Source organism: Lactuca virosa, chromosome 1, assembly GCF_052849685.1.
Source record: "Lactuca virosa cultivar CGN04683 chromosome 1, Lactuca_virosa_CGN04683_v6, whole genome shotgun sequence".
Taxonomy (NCBI): domain Eukaryota; kingdom Viridiplantae; phylum Streptophyta; class Magnoliopsida; order Asterales; family Asteraceae; genus Lactuca; species Lactuca virosa.
This window is the reverse complement of record NC_136426.1, coordinates 54,324,032-54,345,041: the sequence shown is the minus strand read 5'-3', so window position 1 is coordinate 54,345,041 and position 21,010 is coordinate 54,324,032. Positions and strand designations below refer to the sequence as shown.

At 36.0% G+C, this 21,010-nt stretch overlaps 1 long non-coding RNA gene across 3 annotated transcripts; it reads right to left on the bottom strand.

The window, feature by feature from the left end:
- Positions 1–11,093: 11,093 nt before the first annotated feature.
- On the bottom strand, positions 11,094–19,847 carry LOC145130863 (uncharacterized). 3 transcript variants are annotated; one of them, XR_013717764.1, is made up of 3 exons: positions 18,645–19,847; positions 18,414–18,524; positions 11,094–11,388 (listed from the first exon to the last, which is right to left on the bottom strand). It is a non-coding gene; the product is annotated as an uncharacterized LOC145130863 (long non-coding RNA). The 3 variants fall into 3 exon arrangements; XR_013717765.1 differs by lacking the exon at positions 11,094–11,388 and having other exon boundaries at positions 18,343–18,524; positions 18,645–18,832; positions 19,162–19,847; XR_013717763.1 differs by lacking the exon at positions 11,094–11,388 and having other exon boundaries at positions 18,343–18,524.
- Positions 19,848–21,010: the final 1,163 nt, after the last annotated feature.

Sequence of the window (21,010 nt, the reverse complement as noted above, 5' to 3'; positions counted from 1 at the left end):
CAATTAAGTTCTTTGTCAAACAAATCGGAAATCGGGAAACAAACTGCTGGACAATAAGTAAGACATTGTTCCATGTATTTTTCCGGCTGATATCTAGAACAGAGGATTATATGATCACTTATCTTAAATGGTGTATCATCATCTTCTCAGTTCCGAGAGACCTTGAAAGAGCTACGATTGCCGATCGGTTCCTGAAGTATTGCAGTTATAGTTATTAGACTTATCCAAGTGGGAGACTGTTGGATAAGGTGTCTAAGTCAATAACTATTTCTGGTATGTACTTGACCCGACCCGGCATGGTCCATTTGGGTTGCATGGCACCATGCAATTGGATAAACTAAAATAAGAGAAATAACACTTATGGTTTATTAATATATTATAAGTTCTAATATATTAATAATATTATTTAATTAGTTTGATCAAGAATTAATTTAGAATTAATTAAGTGATCAAAAGATAACTAATTAAATATATGGGTAGATTATGTAAATCTTCCATATCTTATATAGTGGGCTACGATGCTCCATGGATGCTCCATGGGAGTTACAAACCCATGGGTCATGGAAATGAAGAGTCATGACACATTAGGGTTTACATGGTGTAACCCTAGATGTGTCAACACTATATAAGAAACCCATTCTCCACCAAAATCGGCTACACATAAGAAACAAGAGGGCTAGGCCGATTTTAGAAGTGTGTATTCTCTCTAAAGTCATTCCAAAAGCATTTGGTGTTGTGTGAAGCATTTGAGGCATCACACTTGGGGTGCTAGGCTCACAAGGTTTCAAGGATCATAAGCAACAACAAGGTAAGTTATTCTATCTTCCATGCAAGTTAAAATTTGTTCCCCATGTATGCTAGATAGGAATATAACCTTGGAATTCAACTTTGCATGATAATTAGATAAACATAGATCCAAGGTTATTAGGGTTGCATGTACACTTAGGAAGTGTTAAAATGCTCAAAACCCATCACTTTATTCAGGATAGACGTTTAAATCATCCTTATCTCTCCCAAACATTTACATGCTAGTTCTAATATCGTAGTCGTACGTTTAGAATCCTAAACACATAAGGTTTCCAGATCCGGTCGGCAACAGACCATAGATCCGAACAAATAACAACATATCAGGCATAAATCATTTAGCACATAAAGCATATTAGGCATACTTTCCTAAATAAGCTAGTGCTCACATCTCACAATCATCGCTTAGCATTCTAAGTTTAAGTCTAGAAATCCTACAAATTCCTAGTTCGCTTAAACTAATGTTCTGATACCAACTGTGACATCCCCATTTTCACGGCCAGAAAAGACCGATTTTGTTTATGCTTGTTTGAAAATCAGAGTAACATTTTACATAAAAGTGTTGCGGAATTTGTCCCAAAACAAAATATGATAAAGATTTATCAAAAGCATTTCCAAGGAAATGTATTTCATTAAAAGACTCGGGATGTCATGTTCGATACAGATCAAAAGTATAAACAGTACAATATAAGCCTTACTACATTATTTCATATCTACAGGCCTATATCCGTAATCCCTCATCCAAAACATCACATCTATGCTCGAGCGCCACTACCTGTAATACATGAAACTGAGTGGGTCAGGCTTGGGAGCCTGGTGAGCACATAGGGTTTTCAACCCACAATACATAGGTTTATTAATTTCATCAACCAACAATAACCCGATTACCCGTTCCCGTTATCCTCACTTTACGTCCCTAAACACCTATCATAAGGGACCTATCCTAAGGATCATCATCGGGATGGACACTACTGCTAAGGGGGTTCCTCAGCAATAAATGTCCTAAATGCAACCATGAGGGGGATGGAGTACACCGGTGAACACATCGTTCACAAACACCTACAGGTTGCGAGCCTACTAGCGTTCCACCGGACTGTCTAGAAGAGTCCGTGGTCGTCATCCATACTCCGCTAGATGACAGAATCAACAACAACAACATCGAGGCCTCTCATCATTTTATCACACATCGTCTATTACATCTACCCATGTTTTACCCCAACATTTTTGTAGATATAAAATACTTATACAGTTTAAATCATTTAAAACATGTATAAAATCTTTCATCGGCATAGACAGCAAGTATTCAGACAATATGCACACATAGCACGTAGTTTATATTAAATACTTCATATCTATGTGTAAGATGAAAGTAACTATGCACTCACCTGATAAGGTGGTGATTCTGAATTCGGGCAGCGCTTCGTTACTTCTTAAAACAATTTCCCTCGACAAAACCTAGTATCAATATCACTAGGGTTTAGTTTAACGTTAACCGCGACTAATTAATAGTCTAGCTATTATTATTATTATTATATAAGCGTTAAATAACACCCAAAATAACTCATAATAATAGCCCAAATAATTATTTTAGGGTCCTAATAACATTACTATATTAAAACATAAGCTATACTGAAGATAGGTAGGTATAGCTCACTTACAGCGGGTTTTTCGCAAAACCGGGCTTCGCTGGAGCAGCGTTTCCGAGCCGAAAGGCTCTTTTCTCAGGACTTCGGGAGCCTCGGGGCTTCCTTCGGATGCTAGGGGGTTTACCTAGACTTTAGGGGGGCTTAGGGAGCTTAGAGAGAGAGTGTAGAGAGAGAAAGAGAAGTTGGAAGGTGTGAGAAATGAGGGTGCCCCGGCTCCCTTTTTATAGGCTGGAAATGCCAAAAACTCATCGAGTTCCAGGCCAGGTGTCACCATCTGGTGGCTAGCCTTGGGGAGGAAGCAATGGCCAGGATTGCGCCACGTCACCCGATTTCGCGTATCAGCCTCTCGACTTAGAAAAATCATAACTTTCGCATACGAGCTCCGTTTTCAACGTTCTTTCTTTCCACGCGTAGGTAAAATCAAGATCTACAACTTTCATTTAGACTCCGTCGGCTAATTCTCGACCGATCTTAAATTTAACAGTATGAGGAGATTAGACTGCTAAATGACCGCGAAGAATTCGTAACTCCTTCATACGGACTCCGTTTTCGTCTGTCTTTTTACCGTTGAGTTCCTATTAATGAGATCTTCAACTCTCATTTAGGTCGCGTAAACCAAAAATCGCTCGAACTAAAATTCAAGTTTCGGGCTGTACACTACTAAGCCGAAACTTTGAAAAATCATAACTTCCTCATACGAAGTCAGATTTGGGCGTTCTTTTTATGGATTTTCTCGGTTTAACATACTCTACGACTTTGGTTTAGATTACTAAGGCTAAAAAGTCTTCTATCGTAAATTCACTATTTATGCTTCCCGGTGTCGTGCCGGGTCCGTCGCGAAACTTCGACGGGTCATAACTTCTTCGTTATAACTCGGATTTCGGCATTCTTTATATCCCCGGAATCCTTGTTTCGACCATTACAACTTTATGTAAAGATATCGTGCTTATCTAACACTTTAATTTTGACGCTTATTTTTATCCTTTATTTATTTTAAATTTATAAATAAGTAATAAGCATATAAATGCACATAATTCACATAATACTCAAATATTTCATCTTTATTACATCAAAAGAGTTACAATAGTTGACCTAGACTATTACATCGTCTAAAAATGCTTAGCCCCGAAACCCGGGCGTTACATATACTAACACATAAACATACCACAACACATAACTGAACATATACTACTGAATCCTGTTCTATGGCCTCGCCTATCTTGGGCCTCGCCCTTGTCCTGCTACTGATGAGTCGTGGAACCCCGTCCACACTCCTTCTGATAGTGAGATAAGGGCCCATCTCACACTCACTCTTTTCCTAACTTGGGCCTCGCCCCTACTCTGCTGCTAATGAGATATGGAACACCGTCTATACTCTGCTATTGGTGAGATACGGGACCTCGCCACACTCACCTCCCTACCAGGCACATACATGTATCACACAGACAACAAGTATACTCTATCATGCAAACCATTCCTTGGGCACCCGACCGACATTGGACCTTGGTCCTGAATATCATACTAGCAAACAGTGCCTAGGGCTAACCCCCGGGTCTTCCTACTCATAACTACATGGGCCGGCATTGTGGTCGTAGACCCATTCACACAAAGGGAAACTCACCTGCACTGCTGAACTTTGATGATAACCCTCTGGCTGCTGACCGACAACTCTCTGAACCGCTGCTCCACTAGCTCCCCGAGCTACTATTATCAATATAACACTTAGTTCCAAACTGAACTCTAGAAGTCAAACTAAGTCAACTCTGGTTAAAGTCAAAGTCCTGGTCAAAGTCAACCTTCCAGTTGACTCGAATCGCCGAGTCAACCCGTAGGCTCGCCGAGTCCTTAAACTCAGAAGCTCTCAAAATACGACCCAAACTCGCTGAGTCACCCCAGGACTCGTCGAGTTCAACGATCTCTGAGTCCCATCCTGTCCAACTCACTGAGTCACCACTCGACTCACTGATCTGCGTCTTAACCAGAAGAGGTTGGGGGTTCTGCGACCTGACTCGTCGAGTCCAAGAACAGACTCGTCGAGTCCTAGGCAATCTTCAACAGACTCGCCGAGTTGTTCTTCCAACTTGCCGAGCCCATGCACATATTCATACAACTCGTCGAGTACACCCATGTGACTTTTCGAATCTCTCCAGTTCTCAATCCATACAGTGGCTTTTCGAGCCATGCAGGGGCTCCAATCCATAGATCCACTCTTCTACAGTCTATCCCCCACGTAAAGTTGCAAACTTTACGTGAAACCAAGGAGCTAAAGGCCCAAAACACTCTAGGGCTAGGGTTTAAGACAAAGGGGCTTCACCAATAACTCATTGGCTGCTGCTTTAAGACATTCTGGACCATCACAACTCTAGATCTGAAGTAGCAACCTCAGATCTAAGCCCCAAACCCGAAATAGATCTCAATCTTACCAAAATAGCCCCAAAATCTCATTCGAGAATAGATCTAGATGCAAAAAGGGTGAAGGTAACAGCTTATTACCTCCCAGATGACCTCCCACTGAAGAATAATCCAGATCTCTGTAAACCCCTTGATCCAAGCTTCTTGATCTTCAAGATCTCTTCACCAAAAACCACTTATCTAAGCTCCAAATTGCCTCCAAGGACTCTCACTCACGATTTAGGGTTTCTGGATCTCAAAAGGGTGGTAAAGAGGCTGAGGGTGGGTTATAATGTGCTTTATATAGGGCACAACCCCGGGATTAGGGCTTTTCTCGTCCAGACTAGACTCGCCGAGTCCACTAGCCGACTCGCCGAGTCGGTCACTTACTCTATACCCCGGATCCCGCTCCGACTCGTCGAGTTCCTCCCTAGACTCGACGAGTTGACTCATGACTTAGAGTTTTTCTTTTCTTTTCTTGGTCTTTCTGATTCTGGGTGTTACAATATGCATATGCATATGAATAAATATATGCATATGCATAAGAATAAATATGCATATACATATGAATAAGTATATGCATATGCATATGAATAAGTATATGCTTAAAAATAAGTGTAGATATATATATATATATATATATATATATATATATATATATATATACATATATATATATATATATATATATATATATATATGTGTGTATATATATATATATATATATATATATATATATATTCATAAGTACTAGTTGTGAGACCCATGTATTACATGAGTTAGTTTTAAAGAAAAAAAAAGTTAAATATAAATGTTAAAATATTTGAGAACTTTGAATTTATAAGAAAATAAGAGAAATAATGATTTATTATAATGGAAATGTTTTTTATCTTTTAAATTTAAACAAATAATTTAAATAAAGAAAAGAAACTAATGAACTTTAATTTTGAGAATTTTGAAATTAAAAGGTAAGATTATTAGTAAAATTAATATCCATTTATTACTACATTTATTGTAATTATTACATTAAAATATTATGTGGAATTTAATAAAATAGAAAAACTCATAAAATGACATGTGGAAAAAAAATTAATTCAAAATAACCACAAAATGACATTTAGCAAATTGCATGTGAGTGTGACAAGTGGCAAAAAAACATTCATTTATTAGACAAAGATATGCATATGCATATGACATATATAAGAATAAGTATACTAATATTCGTAAGTATATGCATATGCATATAAATAAGTATATGCATATTCATATGCATAAGAATAAGTATATGCATTTGTATAAGGATAAGTATATTATGAATATGCATACCAATTTCAAAAAAAAAATCAAATCTGCGAAAATATTCTTTACAATTTGAAATTAGTATTAAAACACATTTTTTTAATGGACAAGAGAACACATAATGAGTTTATATTATAAATACTTAGCTTCACATCAAATTTGAAGTGTTTTTATTAATTCTCTCGGAAAATGTAAGAAGCGTGCCAATAATTAAAAAGAAAAATGAAAACGAATTAATCAATTGAAATATTAAGTTTTAGAGAAAGCTTGCCTCAACTATAACAATATCATCTTTGAAGAAAATCTATGATAATCCATGAGAAATAGGTTGTTGTATACTCCACCGATTATGCCAAAAAAGTGTCAACTTTGGAGCTTAATAAGTCAATATCTGTAACTGATTAGAAATAAATTTATAAAGTAAAGTTATTGTCTATAAAACGAAGACTACACAGGAAAAAGAATTAGACAAAACGGACGTGTAACAAATGAAATATGGTTGTTTGAAGTTGGTTGTCGAAACACATGAAAATGTTGAAACGTTCATACCTCCATGTTCACGGCTGAATAACTCCAGATCCGGAAACATTCAGCTGAAACAATTAATATGTAACTTGTAGTACTCCCAACAATGTTTCCAACAATATAAAGTTTGTCCAAATTGGAGTTCGTATGGTCGAGTTACGAGGCTGGAAATATTGGACAAATTATACGAAATAGCTGGGAATTTTTCCTAAGGCATGAAAGACAGGGAATTTTCGGAATTTTATCAAATTCGACCAGGTCAAAAATAAAATCTGATTTCAATTGTTTTTAAAGATAAAAATAAAACTTATATGTTACTAGCATCAATTCTAATATATAATAGATTAAGAGATAAATTTTTAAAGATTGTCTTGTCTTTATATATTAATTAGTAGGCAAAGAGATCTCATATGTTATACTAGTTTATGAGTAATAAAAATAAGCAGGTATGATAAGCTTGTTTCTCTTTTAAGGACAATATTTTGTTTCTCTATATGATAGTTACACGGTTACACCTCTACCTTTAATGAAATGAAGTGTGCTTTTCAAACATCTCATATGTGAAAAGAATAATAGATAACTGGTGACCTTCGAGTGCATATGGGTTGCATATGGATAGTTACACGGTTACACCTCTACCTTTAATGAAATGAAGTGTGCTTTTCAAACATCTCATATGTGAAAAGAATAATAGATAACTGGTGACCTTCGAGTGCAGTTGGTAATTGCATATGGGTTGTTCAGTATGATCGATATGATAAATACTTGGATTCTGGAATGTAAATAATATTTCATAACAAACTATTCTCTCAAGCATTTCATCGAACACTTGGAGTGCGTTACTTATTTTCTCCTTTTTATAGCATGCGATAGAAGTAATATCTCCATCATACTCTCGGCCATCAAATTTGTTAATTAGGATAAACATGTATCGATGTGGAAGTATGGAATTAGGATGATGGAAGCAAATAAAAGAAATATGCCCCTGTTCTTGAACTTCGTAACCGTTGGTATCTCTATCATAATAATCGTTTTTCCCGATTGGGCCATTGTAGGAAGGAGATTGAGTGACTTCAATAGCATGAATGTGATGGGGTCTGACTTGGTTTAATGGTGATTTTTGGCTCTCAAAAGCAACCATCGCCAGATTGCGAGTTGTGTAAGCAAAGACGTAACACCATGTAGGATATTGAAGTCTTGAAGGTTGGGAGATCCTATAGAATCGAGCAACTACAACTTGCAAGGGATACATTAAAAAACGTTAAGTAACGGGAAATTAATTGATTGTTGGGGAAGTAGAAGCAGTAGTTAGATACATAAAAAACAATGCATCAATCTGATACATAAGATTTTTTTTTAAATTGGTTTGCTGGTTCACTCCTATATATATATATATATATATATATATATATATATATATATATATATATATATATATATATATATATATATATATGGAGTGGTTCAAATGAGAATCACAAAAGATTAAAAACCCTAAGAACCCCCATTAATTAATAAATATGTACATGATACTCTTATTAAACATTTTAAAATCCTGATTTTTTTTGTCTTTTTGGTACAAAAATGGCAAAATTGTAATTTTTACAGTATAATATTTTCATTCATACATCAATTCATATTTTAACACAAAAATTATATAAAATAAAAAACTTAATAGAGTCCATTACAGTTTAATAGATAAAATTCACAACTTCAATTTCAAACTCTACCACCACCACCAACTACTACACACCAACATCACCTTATCTATGTCAACATCGCAACAATAATTTCTTCCAAATCAGATTTGTATATATAATAATGCACTGTTAGCTTAAATATTATATTCACAGTTTAATAAACCTATTAATTCACTAATTTATAGTTTTGTTCAACAATTATACAAACTAATACATTTTTATATATTTATGCTAGAAAAAATACTAACAAAAAAATTAACACGAACATTCATATTTTAACACAAAATTCATAAAAAAATTCACAGTTTTCTACAGTCAATTCATAGCTTAATACATTTAATTCACAGTTTAATAAAATGCATAATAATGCATTGTCAGCTTAAGTACTATATTCACAGTTAAATAAACTTATTAATTCACTAAATTTGAGTTTTATGCAACAATTATAAAAACTAATACATTCTTACATATTTATGCCACAAAAACATGTTAACAAGAAAATTAATACAAACATTCATAGTTTAACACAAAATTCATAAAAAAATCACAGCTTAATACAACAAATTCACAGCTTAATATATTTAATTCACAGTTTAATGCACAAATTCACAGTTTAATGCACAAATTCACAGTTTAATAAATTACATTCACATTTTAAAACTTACATCCGGTGATGTTTGGAGCCTTGGAGGTTGTATTAGATATGAGTTCAGTCACTCATCACAATTCACACCGTAAAAAACCTAAATTTACATTATTTGAGAAAAGAATTTAATGAAAACACATTCTAAATTCATATTAAACTTATAGAAATCATGCATTTACTGCTTTAAACTTATATAAAAATTCATTTAATCAGAGCTAAAACTTATAAAAGATCATGCATTCGCAACTTAATACTTTTAAAAAATCATGCATTCACAATTTACTAACAGTGGATTCACAACTTAATATTTTATACAAATATTATAATAAATAAGAAAACAAATTTGGATTCATAACTTAATAACAATGGATTTATAACTTAATAACAATGAGTTCACAACTTAATAGTTGTTAAAACAAATATTAACAATAGTAAACAACAGAAGAGGAATTAAAATATCAAATTCACAGTATAACATATGAAAAAACAATCAAATAAAAATCAAAATACCCGATGTAAATATGGTGTTGTTTCACGAAAGATCAGAGAGAAAAAGATGGAAGTGAGTTGGCGGTGCTTCACCAGAGCGGCAAGGCAGTAGTTGTGGTGGCAGTTGACATCGATCTCAGATCTAGTCCGTCAATCTTGTCGGAGCTCGTAGATCTAGAGGCATAAATCATAGACCCATAAGCGAAAATCATAGATCTGCCGTCGGATATCATAGATTTAAGCCCGAAGATCGTAGATCTGGACTGAACCACTTCAGATCTGATGAAAACAAAGGATTTTGGAAGTTGACGACATACGACGATTGGTAGAGGAGGTGATGGACCAGATCTGGTGGTCTTTCATGGAGATCAAAAGAAAAAAAGATGGAGGCGGGATGAAGATGTGTCATCGGAGCTCACAGATCTGAACATCAGTGGTGACTAAAATCGTAGATCTCGCCGTTCGTCGGAGCTAGTAGATCTAGCATAGCGGATCAAAGGAGGAGGAGTTGGTAGACTAGATCTGATGTGGTGGTGGAACCATCGTTGGACACCGGAAAATGGACCACAAAGTCTAGATCTAGACTTGAAATGCATCAAACACACCAGATGCAGATCTGGTGGTGTTTCACCAAAAAAACGAAGAGAAAAAGATGGTGCCGGACTATGATGGTGACGATGGCCGGAAGCGACGTCGGTCAACGGCGGCAGCAACGGTCTACGATGGCGTCACCAGTAGGTGGCAACAATGGTGGTAGTTGATGATGATAGATGGAGGGTTTGTGTTTGAGCTTTTGAAGGTGAGTGAGAGTGTTTGGATGCAAAAAAAAATGACCCATATCTTATTTTGTAGTTGAAGTTTTCATTTTGATGTTAAGTTAAAAATTAAAGGTTCTTAACATTTCCTTTAGGGATTCTTATTTGATCTTTTATATATACTAGTAAAAGTTAGAAGGGCCATAATCACGGCCCACAAAAATCAATATTGGTTTCTCTTTTAGAAATGTTATGGACATCGAGTAAATTGAATGATAATATATAAGAAGATCCCATATACGTGTGTAGCCATGATTTCATACAATAAAGATAAAATTGTATAAATTATTAAATTTTGAAAGTGAAATGCCCTAATAAATGTTACATAATGATGCATATAAGTATTGAAATGTTAATATTAAATTAGGCTTAAACTGTTGCAATCTCTATGTCTCTATGAATCATTCTCCTTTGACATCCTTTATGAAGGTACAACAATTGAGCAGTGCAAGTAACTTTCTGGGTGTTTGATTCTGTTATTCCTGAAACATGCACCCAACCATTTTATCCATTTCAAAATGTTAGAATCGACAATAACACCATATTTGTTTAATATAGCGTCCTACTTTATGTAAAGAAAGAGGGAACCTGGTGCAGAAACCTCCAAGTGCCAAGAGCAAGAGTAGACGCAAGGGCATATTGTTCGTATTAGTAAAAATAGTAAAGACATCAGTAACAACTTTTAATAGATATATACATATACAAATGTTTAATGAATGCACAACTTATCATAAGAAAAAACGAATAAACAAAATTAAATATAATGAACATGAATAAGTATTTTTAGTGAAATTGTTAATGGATGATGGAATCTCAATTTCCAAAAGTAGCCTAAGGGGAAACATTTTGGAAGAAAGGAAATTTTTATAGGGTCTAACAGAGAAGGCAACCATGCTTTACCACAATGTGTCCTTCCACATAAAAGTATACTAACCAAGGTTTTGGTAAACTATGATTTCTAACGAAAAATATTTCTTTGTTTCATTTACAAGAAAGATCAAAAATACCATCATTTACCATAATCTTGGTTAGCAACCATGGCAATTATCTTCTCCCTTGATTTTCTTTATAACCTGGTGTACAAGAAAATGAAGAAAAAACATTATCATTCAAAAGCAAACAATTACCAATCATTTCAATGAAGGTGTGATGATAATATATGTTATATATCTAATATTGCAATTTGTAAAGACACAGACAAATATATATATATATATATATATATATATATATATATATATATATATATCAAAATAACTCTTTGTTTGATTGGAAATATAACTCAAAAACCAATTACATATATATGTGTATATGTCTATGTATGTTGCTGTGTTTTGGTGTGTGTTAACCCTCTTGGTAATACACTGAATATATAGGATTGATAGAATCATTTTAATCCTATAATTAATACACATGAGACCCAACCACTTGTTGGTGTCCCTTACTTTGTTCCAGAAATTGTGTTAGCCTTTTAGGAGTGGAAGACAGGAGTGGAGGGAGATGATGACTTAAGATTCCAACAATCACCCCCGAATCTCTAAGTCCTTCTAGAGATTCCCGATCACCGCCAATCTTTAAGTCCTTCTAAAGATGTCTTCGATCCTGATCAAGTCCCGCATTGACTTGAACTTGGTTCGAGCCAATGGTTTTGTGAGAATGTCTGCCTTTTGTTCTTCACCTGGAATGTACTTCACCTCCACTTGTTCCTTTTCAACACACTTACGAATGAAGTGAAACCTCGTGTGAATGTGTTTGCTTCTTCCGTGAAAAACAGGATTCTTCGTGAGTTCGATAGCTGACTTGTTATCAACTCTTAGGACCACCTTCTCTTGTGCTTTGTTCATGATTTCGCCTAGCAAATCTTGAAGCCATATTGCTTGACATGCAGCCGCAGTTGCAGCCATGAACTCCGCCTCGCAAGATGATAAAGCAACAGTATCTTGCTTTTGAGAACACCATGTTATTGGAGACAACCCATAGTAGAAAATGTGACCGGTTGTGCTTCTTCCGTCGTCCGGGTCGACATTGTGACTACTATCGCTGTAACCAATGATCCGGTTTTGCCCCATCCTCTCGTACTTGATTCCATGTGACGTTGTTCCACGTAAGTACCTTAGGATGTGTTTGATTGCAACACCATGTGATTCTCTTGGATTTTGCATGTATCGACTAACAACTCCAACCGCATATGCCATATCGGGTCTTGTCTGCAAGAGATATCTAAGGCATCCTACCAACTTACGGTATTGTGTCGGGTCGATTTCGGGTTCATCTTCGGCCTTCGACATTTTGGTTCCTGGATCCATGGGAATGTGGGTCGGATTGCAATCGTGTAAACCGGCTTCTTTTAGAATGTGTCTAGCATATGCTTCTTGGTTTATAGTAATCCCTGATTCTTCTTGTTTGACTTCAATGCCCAGGTAGTAAGTTAATCTTCCAAGATCAGACATCTCGAAGTTCTTGGACATTTCAAATTTGAACCTTTTGATCATGCTCAAATTTGTACCTGTGACAAACAAATCATCAACATAGATTGCTAAAATTAGCAAGTTGGATCCTTCGTTCTTCCGGTACACCGATGGTTCTTTCATGCACTTATGAAATTTCATTCCTTTCAAAATCCCATCAAGTTTTGTATTCCATGCTCTCGGTGCTTGTCTAAGACCATATAGTGCTTTTGAAAGACGGTACACCTTGTGCTCGTCGCCTTTCCTTATGTAGCCTTCCGGTTGATACACATAGACGGTTTCTCTCAACTCTCCATGTAAGAAAGCCGTCTTGACATCCAAGTGGTGAAGCTCCCATCCATTGGTAGCGGCTAAGGCAATGAGAAACCGTATGGTTTCGATGCGAGCTACCGGAGCAAATACTTCTTGAAAGTCAATACCAGGTTGTTGTACGTACCCTTTAGCAACCAACCTCGCCTTGTGTTTGTTTATGGTGCCATCTGCATTTTTCTTCAGCTTGAACACCCATTTGAGTCCAATGGGCTTCACCCCCATAGGTTTGTTTACGAGAGACCAAGTATTGTTCTTGTTGATTGAATTGATCTCTGTATTCATGGCTTTGACCCACTCTGGTTCTTTCTTCGCCTCTTCAACCGATACCGGCTCGTCATTGGTTGCTAGGAGAAGTTCTTCAATTTCATCAACATAAAGTACATAATCTCGTAATCGAATTGGAAGCACCTTTTGTCTTGTGGGCCTTTGGTTTTGAACATTGTTCACGTTGTTGTTGATCGGACTTGGTTGCTCATTTTCTTGTACCTCCACTCCGTCTTCAATCTCGTGATCTGATTCGTTTGGTTCGTTGTTTACTTCGTTTCCTTGGTTGTTGTTTGCCTTATCTTCCGGTAAATCCCATGGTACTATGAATGATCCTGGTTCTTCATTGTCAGGTGTAGCTTCGTTAACCCAATTCCATCCTTTGGTTTCATTAAAAATAACGTCTCGACTTACGATTATTTTTTGTGTAATCGGGTTAAATAACCGATAGGCTTTTGTACCTGGTTCAGAACCAAGATGAACCAATGGTCTTGATCTTGCATCCAATTTTTTCACGTTTACCGGTTCAACTTTTGCATACGCTAAACACCCAAAGATGCGTACGTTCTCCAAATTAGGTTTTCTTTTATACAACTTCTCGTACGGAGTTGTATCACCAAGTACTCTTGTGTAAACACGGTTGACCAGGTTTGTGGAATGTTTTACCGCTTCTCCCCATAGATAGTTTGGAACATGCATCGCCTTCATGATACTTCGTGTCATGAGTGTTCTGTTTCTTCGTTCCACAATACCGTTTTGTTGTGGTGAATATGGGGCGGTAAGATGGCGTTTGATTCCATTCATATCACAAAAGGAATTAAACTCGAGCGAAGTAAACTCACCTCCTCGATCATTTCGAAACACCTTTAAAGACTTTCCGAGCTCATTCTCCGCCAAAGCTTTAAATTTTTTGAAGTGTAAAAACGCCTCATTTTTCTCTTTTAAGAGAAAAATCCACATATACCGTGAAAAATCGTCAATTATTGTGAAAATGTATCGATTTTGACCCTTCGTTGACGGTGTTATCGGACCACATAAATCACCGTGAACTAGCTCCAATGGCCGTGTTGCTTTGTACGTCGTCATTAATGGAAATGACTTTCTTGTTTGCTTGCCCACCAAACAAGATTCACACAATTGATTTTCACTGTCAAAATGGGGTAACCCTTTGACTAGACCTTTCTTGGACATCTTTTTCATTGACTCGAAATTGATGTGTCCAAGTCTTGCATGCCAGCGCCACGTGTCTTCACTCAGTCTTGTATGAAGGCAAATAGGTACTCCAATAGGCAACTGTATTTTATAAAGGCGATTTGGAGTTCTTTGTACCTTCATTAATAAGCAGTTGTCGGCATCATGCATTGTCAAATAGTTGTCTTTCATCCGAATATTGCACCCGGCTTCGGTTGCTTGTCCGAGACTGAAAATATTATTTTTCAAATCCGGAATGAAATAAATCTCCGTTATCAATCGTTGTTGCCCCGATTTTCCTTGGAAAACAATTGAGCCTTTCCCTTTTATTTCGACACACGAATTATCACCGAATTTGACCTTTCCGGTTATTCCTTCGTCGAGTTCGGAGAAAAATGAACGATTTCCTGTCATGTGATTACTTGCCCCGTTGTCCAAATACCACACATCGTTTTCTTGTGAGTTGTATCGAGACGGTATCACCTTCTCTTCGTTCAAAAATACGGACTCGTGTAGAAATACTGTTTCATCGGCATCGTCGTGTTCAGTAAAATTACTTTCTTGGAATTTTTGGGTTCGGTCCGGACATTTGGATGCGTAATGGCCCGATTTATCGCATCTGTAACAAATAATTTTTGACAGATCTTTTTTCGGGTTACTGTTCGAGTCCGAATTAGAATTGGGCCGGTTATTGGGCTTATTATTGTTTTGGGCCGAATTGGGTCGGGTTGATTTTGACCCGGATCCATTCGAAGACCCGGCTCCACCGGATCCACCTGACCCGGTTCGATTAAAACCCCCCGAACCCCCTTTTCTTCCCTTATTCGACTCCTTCCCTCCCGACGATCCTCCGGACGAACCAGACGCTCCACCACCGCTCCAGCCGCCAGTCGATCTTGAGGCAAACAACACCTTCGCGCCACCATCTCCGCTATCATCTGCCTCTCTTATTCTCTCTTCGTAAGCTTTCAGACGTCCGACTACGTCCTCGAAGCCCACGGATTTCAGATCGAGCACCTGCTCGAGTGATGCTACCAAATGGATGAATCGTCTGGGAACGACCTTCAGAAGCTTCTTCACAAGCTTCGATTCGTCTATCGTTTCACCAAGCGATGCAAATTTCGAAGCTAAACCGGAGAGCTTTCCGGTGAAAGTGTCGATGGTCTCCGTTTCATTCATCCTCAACCGATCGAAATCGGTGTTCAGGGTTTGAAGCCGGGCTTCTTTCACCCGATCAGTGCCAACGTGACGGGCCTTGATTGCTTCCCAGAGAGCCTTTGCGGAGCTGACATCCCCAATTTGCATCACAAGTGCTTCGGGAATTGCTTGATATAGTAAGCCTACTGCTAAGCAGTCTTTTTCTTCAACTTTAGTTGTTCCAGGTTCGATTTCTGACCAAACCTTGTGTATACGCAGGACGACCTTCATGCGTAGAGCCCAGACAGTGTAATTTGTCTGGGTTAACATTGGGCAGGCCACCGATGTGGTTCCGACTTCCTTGATTCTCGTCGGAGGAGCAGCAGCACCCCCACTTCGATCATCTTCGATCATCTTCAACATCGGACATTTTCTTTTACTGGTGTCCTTCTTGATCACCAGGTATGAATTCAAAGCCCCTGTTCTTGAGCTCTGATACCAATTCTAATATTGCAATTTGTAAAGACACAGACAAATATATATATATATATATATATATATATATATATATATATATATATATATATATATATATATATATATCAAAATAACTCTTTGATTGATTGGAAATATAACTCAAAAACCAATTACATATATATGTGTATATGTCTATGTATGTTGCTGTGTTTTGGTGTGTGTTAACCCTCTTGGTAATACACTGAATATATAGGATTGATAGAATCATTTTAATCCTATAATTAATACACATGAGACCCAACCACTTGTTGGTGTCCCTTACTTTGTTCCAGAAATTGTGTTAGCTTTTTAGGAGTGGAAGACAGGAGTGGAGGGAGATGATGACTTAAGATTCCAACAATATATATATCATACGAAAGACAGGTTCGTCAAAATATTAACATCCCAGTCCAAATCACATATGTAAATATTCTAAAACAAAAAGTTAAGCATAGAGTTTTTTACCAGCTCATAGTAAACATAAAAAAATTATTTACCAATATATGGCAGTTTCAAATATATTTACCAAAAAATGGTCAAATAGGTGTGAACACATATTTTTCAATTTTTATTAAATAAAAATAAATTAATTAATTAAATGGACCACGAGTCCCATCATCTTCCTCCTATCCCATCCACATCTTAGACTCGAGGGTGTATGCGGGAAGGATCCCTCACCTTTTGTCTGTCAAATCAGTCTTTTCCTTACATTTCTTTCCCTCACCCTAGGTGTGTATGGAAAGAATATTTCACTTTTTTTTTATTTTTTTTAAAAAATATATTTTATACAAATATTATATTTATTATTTTTTAAAAAAATAATGGTTAAACTAAATATATATACATAAAATGACAGTCATTATTGATAGTTCGGCTCAGGTCAGGTTTTTTTTGGTTTTTATATTTAAGAAAACCAAACCGAACCGAAAAATTGGTTAAAAAAAAAACCGTTCAGTTTGGTTTTTTTCAGTTTCAGTTTTTTTACACACCTCTAATAAAAAACAAGAAGACGTCATCATCGCCGGCTGCCGGCATCTGATGGGTTACATAAATACATTTGTTCTTTTTTTTTTAATCGGAAAATAGTTTCTATGAATCATGATAGGTTTGTGATGTTCATAGAAGGAATGTTCTCTTAGAATGCAACTATATGAGAATTATAGATTTGCAAATTCGAAGCCAGATGTTGGTTTGGTAATGCACTCTTAATGTCTTCCTAAACCTTACATTCACGCTACCGGTAGTGTTTTTAGTTATGAGTATTCTTCAATTGTAACTTCTTTGCTATCCCTCCCACACACACACACATGACCCTATCAACAGCTATCCCTCCCACACACACACACACATGACCACTCGCATCCTCCAATGTGGCTATGTATTACTGACGACAAGACCCATATCTTATGCCTTAAAGGCTTAGTTTTTTCTTTTTTTAAAAGACGTAGGCTTGTTTGGTTTTTACTTTCTTATAAAATAGGTGGGTCCATATAAAAACATCTTTTGTCATATTTTTGTAAAGAATTTTGAAACAACTAGACTTTGGTAAATATTTTTTCCAAACACCATCCTTGGGTAGAAAACTCGTTAAGCACATACATCCCTTTCAAAGAGTACAAGAAAACATAGCCAGAAGACTCCAAGTCATCACGCTGCTAAAATGTTTGAATTTGTGTGATTGTCTGATGGATCAAGATGGTAAACCAGGTTAAAATTTTACAATAAAAAGTAGTTTCTGTATGCAACCAGCACCCATATGTAAGGACATCTTTTTTTATCTGGATTAGGAAGTACAAAAAAATGGTTTTTACCTACTTTAGATAGAGAAACAGAGGAAGATCAAGAAAGATATTCTTGATATTAAATTATTAAATTCTTAAATAGCACGAATGTTTCCTAAGAGACTTGAATCCAAAATGAGAGTCAATCCTAGGCCAAAAAAAAATTCATATTATATTGAAAACAAAACTAAGCCATCTGAATACTTGATGCAGTTTCATCGCCTAAATTCCAACCAATGTAACCTATCTCCTTTTGATTTCGAAAATGTTTTCTAACATATTTATTCTATAAGTCATGATAAACAAGCTCAATTGTGTTTCAAACAAAAAAATCATATTAAAATTTAAGACACACTAATTCATCTGAGCACCCTTGTATCTTTTGGATCGATCAGTAAGGATATTACACAAAATTATCAGACTCAATACCTTTCTGGTTGAACATATTGCTTCAACATTTTTCATTCTTTGGGACATTTTGTCAAACACCTTTGGTGCTTAATTCTACCAACCCATAATTGATTCATATCCCCATGGAACCTGAGGAAAAAAAATCAAGATTTTTTAAACTGATAAAATACAATACAAAAGCAACAGGTCCATACATTTATTTGCGAAATTAAATACCAAAAAGCAAAAGAATAGGAGCATGGAGCTGACCTGATGAATTTGGAATTAGAAATCTAGAACTTTAGAATTCCTGTAAAGAAGAACACCCAAAAACTGCCGTATTATGGCCGTGACTTTATATTGCTATAAGAGTGAGTGAATCAACTACAGTTGCCCCAGAAAGATGCAAATGTTCTTCAAACGTTTGTCGACTTCTTGAAGAAATTGATAAATTGTGCCTATTTAAAGAAGAAAATGAAACCGATCAAAATCTTTTAGCTTTCATGTCCAAGTTTTGATATCCACATATCAAATTTAATTTGGTGAGTCATGAGCTCTGATTTAGCTTTGATTTCATGTTTTCATATTCCAATCACTACACAGAAAAATCAACTCTGAATGCCTAGTGAGAACTGAGAAGTCTTGCCCTTTTCTCAATCCCGTATTAAATTATAAAAGAATTCAAGCCTTAAGAATAAAGAGGAAGAACAACAATAATCGGTAATATTGGTGTTGGAATATGCGAATAAAAATTAAAAACGACTAAAAATGAGAGAAAGCTCTAAACCTGAGGCAAAGCTTCGATTAATCCCAATAAACTGGAAATATATTGAAAAAAAAAAAAATAATAAATTTAAGGGATGCGTATTTTGATTAATTGCGGTGTCGCTGGAACATCAACTTCCTGAAATCAAACAAGCCCATCAAAATAGGTAATTTGTTACACATAATCAAAGTAAAAAAGGTTGTTTGGCTGTTTCTATAATAAGAAGAATCAACAAATTCTCAAATGGTGGTAGTGAAAAATAGTGAGACGGAAACGGGTGGGATACGTAAAACATAAATGGAGGCAGAGAAGAGGTGGTGAAAAGGGAAAGCGGCACCACCGTCATCGCACCGTGTTCTTGAATCCATCGACTGGAAGACGAAATCGGATTGATGAAACCTTCACCGGTGGCTGAAGCAAGCAGCGGACGTCAGCTGACGGGAAAAGAAGGAAGCGACAACTCAGGTGAGTTGAAGGATACAATTATTTAGTTGCACGATTAATGAAACAGAAAAGAAAAGAAGTTGTGTTGGAGGAGGACAGCTTATGACTTTCCAAGGCTACAAGCAAACTCTGGAAGACGTTGAGTGGTGGAGAAGACGGTGCATAGCGTAGGTGAGTCAGTGGGTGGTAGGAAAGACAAACATACGGCGGCGCATAAGGCGGGTGGGAGGGAGTGGCGCCACTTCCGTGACTGTCAAGGCTATGTTACTTTTGGTTTTTTGCGATACATAAGAACTGGTGTTACTTTATTTATTTTTTTTATAAATTTAATTTAAATAAAAATTTTACTTTTAATAAAAACATAACATTTTATTATTTAAAAATTAAAAACCATTACATTGTACTACTTAAAAAAAACATAAAATGACATTAAAAATACGGGTCGGGTTGTGCTTGTGTTTAAGGAAGTGGTTGTGTTAGTCGTTGTGGTTATGGAAATTATTGTGGAAAATGCGGTAGCATACCGCTATAGTGATAATACGGGGGTGATTGGCGAATAAAACGGTTGATCATACGAAGGTCTTGGGGTGGGGGTGTTTCTAGTGGGTGTTTTTCAGTTCTTTGTGTTATTGGAATAAGACATCTTGAAAGTTTTTGAGAAAAAAATGGTGAAAGATAAAAGAAATGTGATTGAGGTTTGGTAAAAAAGATAGACATTATATATAGGTAAAATAAACTTCAATTGTACACATAACATTTGACAATGTTGGTAAAATAATTTTTCTCATATTTTCTTTAGGATTAGGAAATTACGTATATGGGTCCCACTCAATAACCTTTTATTTCAGCAATAAAGTTTGAAAATGACATAAGTACATACTTGCATACAACATTATAAAATACAGAACAAACATTCAGAATATCCATTAAAGTAAAATCCATGAACAAGCATTAAGAATATCCATAATCTTTAGGAATTTTATGTTTTCAAAACATAATCATAAATATTCCCTTTAACAGCACATCGAAACATGGAATTCAAGCGCACGAAATAACATGATTATAGAAATGGGAACACTTATTGAAGTAAAGATTACACAAATTTTAAGTGTAATGAGAGAAAAAGCCTAATAAATTAATAACCCTAATAAATCAGAAGCTACCCATTTAAGTAATCTATGATTTCGATTTGCAATTGACTCGATTTCAAAAATATTGAAATACCCAGTGGGGAATTCGTATGCAAAGGTCAAATTTTTATTTCCAAGTAAACTACTACACATATGAAGCATGAGAGCTTACATGAAGATTAAGAAAGTTGTATGTCTTCTAAATGAGTTTAATTTAGGCATCACACACATTAATTACTAAAAGGCTAAAAGAAAATGAACTTCCCAAACCCATCAAATGAAAACCTATTTATTGA